This window comes from Physeter macrocephalus, chromosome 18, assembly GCF_002837175.3.
Source record: "Physeter macrocephalus isolate SW-GA chromosome 18, ASM283717v5, whole genome shotgun sequence".
Classification (NCBI taxonomy): Eukaryota; Metazoa; Chordata; class Mammalia; order Artiodactyla; family Physeteridae; genus Physeter; species Physeter macrocephalus.
In genome coordinates, this window is record NC_041231.1 from 61952600 (window position 1) to 61961038 (window position 8439).

At 36.3% G+C, this 8439-nt stretch overlaps 1 long non-coding RNA gene across 2 annotated transcripts in view; it reads left to right on the top strand.

Annotated features, from left to right (window-relative positions):
* Positions 1 to 3752: 3752 nt before the first annotated feature.
* Positions 3753 to 8439, top strand: part of LOC102991172 (uncharacterized) — a 100125-nt gene continuing 95438 nt past the window's right edge. For both annotated transcript variants that reach the window (XR_003676746.1, XR_008615658.1), the window contains exon 1: positions 3753 to 3975. This is a non-coding gene — a long non-coding RNA (uncharacterized lncRNA). The remainder of the gene's footprint in view (positions 3976 to 8439) is intronic.

The following is an 8439-nucleotide window of genomic DNA, read 5'->3' on the forward strand; positions in this document are numbered from 1 at the left end:
TGTAACTGAAATGGCATATTTATCATTTCTCTCTCAGTACCAGTGGATAACTTCTCCATCGTGAAGGAACCATCCAAAGCTTCTAGACAGAAAAAGAGAACTCTGATTTTGGGAAGTGGTTGAAAAGGAAAAGCTACTACTAGAATTGGTAACTCTTTCTTGTTTTGAATGCTACTAGAACTTATACCCCTTATGTTTTCCGGTGTGCTAAAATTAAAACAGCCAGTATTAACCACAGGCATATTAGGAGGCCTATAATTATTTTGACACTTATGAGAATTTATAGGATATAGATATAATACATGAATTTAAAGAGATGTTTATATTAACCAACATTATTGTTTGGATCTCATAAAAAGTTCGTTATTTTGAAAATATTTCCTGGTTGATGATTACTTCTAATACTTTGCAATTGAAATTTGGGGTGCACTTTCATGATAATTTTAGTAGTGGTGCTTTTGAGGAATGATTTTTTTTAATATGAAGAATTACCTTTTGTGCTATAAGAAACAAAATTTCTTCCCAGTTCCAACCTTCCCATTGTTCCCTGCTTCTTTCTTAGAAATTCTTACCTAAATTTTTGAATCCGGTAATGTCTTGTTTCTCTCAATTATAAAAAAAGCTTGAAATATGTATTATCCTTATAAAAGACTTATACAGACAAGTTTATTGACCTAGATGGAATATTTTAGAAGAACATTTTGTAAATGTTTACTGTAATGTATATTTAAATTTCCAAATGATATTTAACCCAGGATTTTACAACTAAGCCTATAATTTTGTTACCAAATGTGATAAAAAAATTTTAAAACCCTTTAACAATCAATAGTATAAGTTCCACATTCTCCTGAATATATAAATTTGGTATCCTTCACTTCTACTGATAACGTTTGTATTGTTTCTAAGAGACCTTAACTTTTTATTTTCTGGAACATATTATCGTTAGTCACAAATAGTCGTTTGTTTTTTCTTTGGAGCAGCATTTGTGAAACCAAATCTAATATGAAACTGACTCTTTCTTGTGAGTAAATTTGAATTTTGAAACAGTAAAACAATAAGGTTTAATATAAAGCAAAATAAATTTTTTATGTTTATGATCAGCCAATTTCCCAGAAAAAGTTTTGTGGTGACTTTAGTTCTATACCAGATATATTAAAATCACCAATGGACAACACATCTTTTATTCAGGTGCCCTCTGAAAGTTTTAAAAATTTGTTGACTTAATATCACTGAACTGTCCACTTTAAAATGGTTAAAATGATAACTTTTCTGTTTTGTGTATTTTACCACAATTTTTTTTAATGTGTTGTTTCAAATTTTTTAGGTTTTGTACAGGTATTGTATTAGCATAACAATGAAAAATTTAAAAGAGCATCTCTAATGTCATTATCCTATCAAGTCTTGTTTATATTTTTATTTTCTCTTCCTGTTGTCTATAAACATAATTCCACATAGCTTCAATATAATTTGCCATTCTTATCTTTTCATACTAAATTTAAAATGTATGATTCATAGTTATACTTTTTAACATTGTATTCAGAATATTTCATTGAGTTGGTCAATTTTTTAAATTGGTGAAAAATTGGAAATAACCTAAAATAAACTATTGTAAACATCTTCATAAATACAGCTTTTTTTTCCTACTTAAAGATGTATGATTCTCCATTAAGAAGTTGATTTTCCATTAATCAACTTCCTTGGATAATAGTGTATTAAATAGAAGTTGTTAAGAGAGTTTATGAAGTCAAAAGAAGCTTATGATTTGTTTGCCAATTGTTATTTCAAGACAGTGATATTTTAATAATCAAATAGTACATACAGAGAAGTTAAGATTTATGGTTCCACACTAATGACATATTATTATTAAAAATTTATATGGGGCTTTCCTGTTGGCGCAGTGGTTGAGAGTCCGCCTGCCGATGCAGGGGACACGAGTTCGTTTCCCTGTCCGGGAAGATCCCACATGCCGCGGAGCGGCTGGACCCGTGAGCCATGGCCGCTGAGCCTGCGCGTCCGGAGCCTGTGCTCTGCAGCGGGAGACGCCACAGCAGTGAGAGGCCCCACGTACCGCAAAAAATAAAATAAAAAATTATATGATATGCAAAGCATACTTAAAATAGCTAAGTTAACTTTTACTATAATATTAGAAATGGAAATATATATAAATAAAACATGCATATGTAAAACATATTAGGAATTCTGTAATATTAGTACCTGGTGGTATATAATGCGGCATCATGGAATGAGTATAAAACAATTAAATTTTTTTTTATTTAGCGTGATTAAACAAAGTGGAAATGTAACTGAAGTATACAAGCTCATTGAGCTATTTTAAGAGTAATTTTATTTCTTGGGCTATTTTTTGTATTTGCCTCAGTTATTTGGAGACATAGAAGTAAGCCAAATCAATAGCTGGGTATATACTTAGACCCAGGTGAGTATGGGGTGAAATAATGTGAATTGTGTCACATTTATATTGTAATTATGTATGCCTAAAAGAAGATGGGAACTTTTATAAGAAATTTTTTTTATCTCCTAACACGATGTGTAATTAAAAAATTTTTTAATACAAATGTATTTTCATTAGTTTCTGAAATTAAAGGAAGGGTATACACATACAAACCACATGCATACAGACATTTTTTTTGAGCGTAATTAAGTTAAAAAACAATAAAATAGCACAAAATGAACTGAGCCCCTATATATTTTTAAGAGGCATGTTAAATCACACAGGATCATGTGGTGATTATCAATAAGCTACACTCTATGAAATATTTGTCGTATATTACCACATACAGTCTATTTTACACTTCATCCTAATGTTGCTAAAATATAGTAGAAAGCAGCAGCATAGCACAGGGAGATCAGCTCTGTGCTTTGTGTTGACCTAGAGTGGTGGGCTAGGGAGGGTGGGAGGGAGGCTCAAGAGGGAGGGGATATGGGGACATGTGTATGCATATGGCTGATTCGCTTTGTTGTGTAACAGAAACTAACACAGAACTGTGAAGCAATTATACTCCAATAAAGATCTATGAAAATAAATAAATAAAATAACATGAAATATAGTAGATTTGAAGGATAAATATAACTATTTTAACCTATGATGTTTGTTTTCAGTAAATTCAAATTAAATATTTAAATGTGAATTTTAATATATGGCTTGTTCTAAATAAAATATTAACACATAGGTCTAGTTTTTGCAACCAAATATTTCATATAAAGATACTTGCCTCTTTACTACTGAAATACAGGCTAAGTCTCCACATTTCACTCTTTTATTCAGTGGGTTTCATTTGTTTTTTTGTGTTTTCTATATGAAATCAAAGGAGCAGTGAAGGTTGACAGGCTTATATTAGGGTAACATTGACTCACGTACCACCCAGCAATTTGCAGTCTTATAACTTTTATTGTTTTTACATAGAAAAATTCATCTTAAATTGAAATTTTGGTCTAATTCTGCAGATTCTGTTTGGCAGAAGTCATGGGTGTATCTGTGTTTCTCTGTCCTCGAGATTCAGAAATGCCAAAGGTGTTCTAAGATTCAGTAAACTTGAGTGTTTCTGCATGATACATAAAATGTATCATACTTTGGGATTTTTAAAAAAAATTATTTTCCATTTCTGCACATCTCAATACTTTTGTTTTAGTTAAAATGTTATTGTAGAGAACTTATATTTTAAAAAAATGCTGGCTTATGTAAAACCTTTTTACAAAACGACCCTCTTTTTAATGGCCTTGGCATCATTGTTTGATTCCTTTCAAAGTGTACACGTGTGACAGTTGCTTTGTAGACCTTTGGTGCATCTTGATTCCTTCTTTTCATGCTTTGTCAAACATAGGATTGGCCGCAAAGAAACCTGTAAGTAATGGAAGGAAACACTCTGCTGGTAAAGAATGTTATGCTCCTGAACCTCTACCACCTGGTGTGTCTGGTTTCCGGCCGTGGCGTACTGCAGAACGTGCAAAAAGGAACAGGTAACGTGCTTGCATTCCCTGTCTTTTTCAGTCGTTCAGAATTCTTATTTTGGAACTTCTGTTATGTGGGCGGTCTCTGGTGCTTTCTGTAGAGGAAAAAAGATAACTCACACATGGCTTCTGCCTAATGAGCCCTCTCAGGAAGAAAAACAAAAAGTAATTGGGAGTTTCAAGTTGTTTCTCAAGTGTCACAACAGAGGTAACCCTGTGGGAGTCTTGAGGAGACTAAAATTATCACCAGTTGTGCGGGTGAGAAAAGTTTCACTAAAAGCAGGTGTAGTTGATCCAAGCCCTAAGCACAGAAGTAGGAATGTGGATATGTACGAATGGGACAAAAGACATTTTAGGCATGGGAAATAGTTTAATGCAGAATGGATGAGAAATATGCATTAGACCTATTCTAAATCAACTGGCTTATTAACTCAGTAAATCAGATTTAGTGAGTCGAACTAGCTTTAGCCGATTACTTATCCAGGGGATAGCTGTTCATAGTAATTTTTGTCACAGAACAGTAAATACAATTGTTGAACTGTAGCTTTAGGCTTGCTAAGTGAAATAGATTGCTGTAGATGATTTTCAAGTGACTTACTTGGTAGTATTCACGAAATTGGGGGCTAACAATTGCTTAAGAAAACAAAGAGAACTGATTTTAAATAGTACTTGAAGGAGTTACTGTGTAAAGTATCTGTTCAGTAGCTCATGTTAAATTGTTATTAATAATCCCTATTGGACAACCAACTATTTTTTGGCAAATGGTAATGTGAATTGCTGTTGCATAAACTATAGTGTTGAATCCCCAGTCTTTACACTTGAGTTTAACAACTCTGTGCTCTCCTGTCTTCTTCCTGAGACACTTAATCTCAGGTCTGTCCTCGTCACACAGAGTGGTAAATTAGAGAACGATTAATATCACCATTTAAAGAAGTGAGACTGAAATCTCAACCATCCTGAACATAGGAACTGAAGGGGCCTCTCAGCAGTTGAGAGAGATATCACCAAGCCAGTCGGCTGTATTCAGTTCAGTTTTCTCTGTTGCAGAGCCCTTCAGGTCCTTCTTTTGAGCTTATTTATTTTTATACAAAATTCTGTATGAATACTGTACATAATACTAAATAGTTGTATTAACTGGATTTAACTGGTGCTGTATTTACATCAAGATCTAACTTCGCTTTGTTGATATCTTTTTAGGAGCTTTCCATTCATCAAAGCTCGTGATGTATGTAGTCAGTTGCAGGTATGTAGCTATCATATTTATTATATGTAGGGGTTGAATTGGGAAAGGTGGATGGTCATTCTTTTTGCTTTTTAAACTGAGAGAGCCTTACAAGAAGCATTTCCCTCTCTGAAATAAATCCATGTAACACTTGTCTGGTCGCTCTCCCAATGCAACTGTGTAGTTGTGTGGGTTTGGCACACAACTGTCAGCCTTGTGGTTATGTCTGTAAACAAGGAAGCGTGTTCTCCGGTCCGCACATCAGCTGTTACCCACTGAAACGAACTTGACTGCCATTTCTGACCCCTCACATGGAGCTGTCATACTCAAGAATGTTCATATGCTTTCAAGAAACGTTGTTTGTGGGCTATATGTACAAATTCCTGATCTGAGAGCCAATATAAAGCAACATCTCCCAAACCTCTGCTCTCTTACCAAGGCCACACACATTCCGTCGCTTATGGCCTCATGGCAAGCTAATACTGTTAGTATCAGATTCTCCTTCCCAGTGGTCTTGGGAGACTGCATAGCTGCTCTGTGAAAGGCACCACTGCTGAGATTGAGAGAAGAGCACCTTGGGTGTCCGTCCTGCCCTTGCATGCCCAGAGAGAGGGGTGTGCGCCTCGTTCTCCTGTTGGGAATTTCCTATGCTGCAGGTTTGCTGCTTGTTGTGAAAATGATGTCCTAGTGACTTGTCTTCTGCGTAGTTATATAATCCCAGCACACTTCTTTATGATCTGTAGACTTTTATGGGGTTGTGGCCAGGTCAGTTTTTAAATGTTTGGAAATGTCCTATTGAACAACATTGCAGTGGCAGTGAAGCTTGATGGGAGAATTGTATTCCTGTTACCTTAGTTTTGGCTTAAGGGTGATGAGAAGATGAAATTTTTGATGCGTCAGTTTTAGTTGTGTATGTGCATGTGATTTATTTTTTAAAATGCTAACGTCTGTTATTCGCAGCTTAGATATGTTGACTCTCTGATTATTCTTCTGATTCTTTATCAGTCCCTTGACTGATGTATTTTCCTCCAAAAAACTACATTTTCTTCCAGACTGTTCTTGTCTGATAGTGAAGAGTAAATTTTTCATTTGCAATATAACGTTGATCTGAGAAAAAGATGCTTACCTTGGCTCTTTCCTTGGCTTCTGTGAAAGAAACTTAATAAAATAATATGGGCAATTCCCATTACTAATCCTAAACATGTACCACAGGGGTCTGTACAGTAACATAGCAAAAATAAGTTACTGTAATTTTACTTAGTCATTGCCTGTTTTAGACTAAGAAGCAGTGAGAGACATTTATAAATAATGATACCTCATATTACTTTTTTTTTTTTTTTGCGGTACGCGGGCCTCTCACTGCTGCGGCCTCTCCCGTTGCGGATCACAGGCTCTGGACGTGCAGGCTCAGTGGCCATGGCTCACGGGCCCAGCTGCTCTGCGGCATGTCGGATCGTCCCGGACCGGGGCACGCACCCGTGTCCCCTGCATCGGCAGGCGGACTCTCAACCACTGTGCCACCAGGGAAGCCCTCCTTGTCATTTTAGATGTGTTGTATTCATTTCCTTCACGACTAGACCAGGAGATTGTTATTTCTAAAAGCAATGATAGACACTGGGGAAGACCAAGAAGTTTAAACACTGGGACCACAGAATAGCAGATTCAGAATGCACTGAGAACCCTTTCAGCTCTTCCCCATTTTGACAAGACACTACAAGGATTGTATCAAAGTGTTTAAGTATATAAGCCCACAACCGTCAAGAGATTTCAACATAGTCTTGAAAGACGAAAGACAAGTGGAAGAGTGTGAAACCGAAGCAGTAGAACAGAGGAAAAGCATCACCTAGAATATGCACAGGGACCACCTGCAACTGAGGAGGATTCTGACCCCACCTGCAGAAGTAGCCCCATGCTCAGATGCGCATGTAGGAGAGAGGGTGGAGTTACTTAAAAATGTGACTGAAATAGGGGAGCTCATTGAAGGGTTCTATTTGGAGGAGTGGACTCCCAGCCCTGCCCTCACGCTCGTGAAATGAGATGACTTCATTTTGAAAACAGTGAAACTGGGGAGAACTAGGGCAGCTAGTGTGAGTTTTTACACCCTAGAAAAGAGTGTTTGGAGGGGCATTCAATTACAGTTATTCCCCGCTTCTTCCTGCATAAGACGCCAATCATTCGTTGACTTCAGCGAGCTTTCTGCGCTCACTCTTAAATAGAAAATAACTGTCATTTGCCTGATAGTTGAGTGAAGCTTACAACATGAGAGGGGGGGAAAGTGAAAACATATCCTAGTAGGACCAGGGACAATTTAGGGAAGAAAATAATTTAAGAAAAAACCCTAATTAGTATCTTGAGAGAGGTTTACAAAGAGGTAGCAACTATAAAATAAGAATAGGGTGTTAATTACAAAGAGAATGGTCAGAAAGCAATAGAGGTCTCTTGGAAATGAAAATATGGTTGCTGAAATAAATTCAGTAGGAATTAAAAAATTTTCCCAGTATTAAAAAAGAAAGACACAATGGAAAATGTAATAGAAATATGTTAGAGAGGCTGCATCTGGGAGATCCAACATGTTACTATTAGAAACTCCAGACCCAGACAAAAAATGGAGGGAAGCTGTCAAAGGCAAGAAAATTCCCCACAGCTGAAAGTAGACATCAGGCCTCAGATTGAAAATAGTTACTCAAGTTCTGATCAAGATGAACAAAAATAGACTCATACCTAGGCACCCTTCATTGTGAAGTTTTAAAATACTGAAAAAATAAAATAAAATAGAATAAACTACTGAAAGGATACATCCATTCCAGAGAGAAAAATACTGGTCATGTAAAAATAAAAAGTTAAAATCTGACTTTATCATAGTTGTCATCAGCACCATGAATCCTGGAAGGCCTTAGAAAGATACCTCCAAAGTTTTTCAGGCACATAATTTTCGCCCTAGGGGTTTGTATCCAGCCAAACTATCAGTCATAAGTGGAGGCTGAAGAAGTTATTTAGTACATGAAGACATTTGAAAAATTTACCTCCTGTGCTATAACTTAAGCTATTTATGGAAATAATCCAGCAAAATGAGGGAATAAACCAAGAAGGAAGGTAATAGGGGATTCAGTGCAGAGAGCAGCTAGTCTAGATTGGAGAGGCTTCTATTGATTGTGTGATTGAGAGCTTAGAAACACCTTGAGGCATATTGTACTTACTATGTATTAGGCACTGTTGGAAGGGAGGAGGGAGAGGAAGAGGAGAAGGAACTT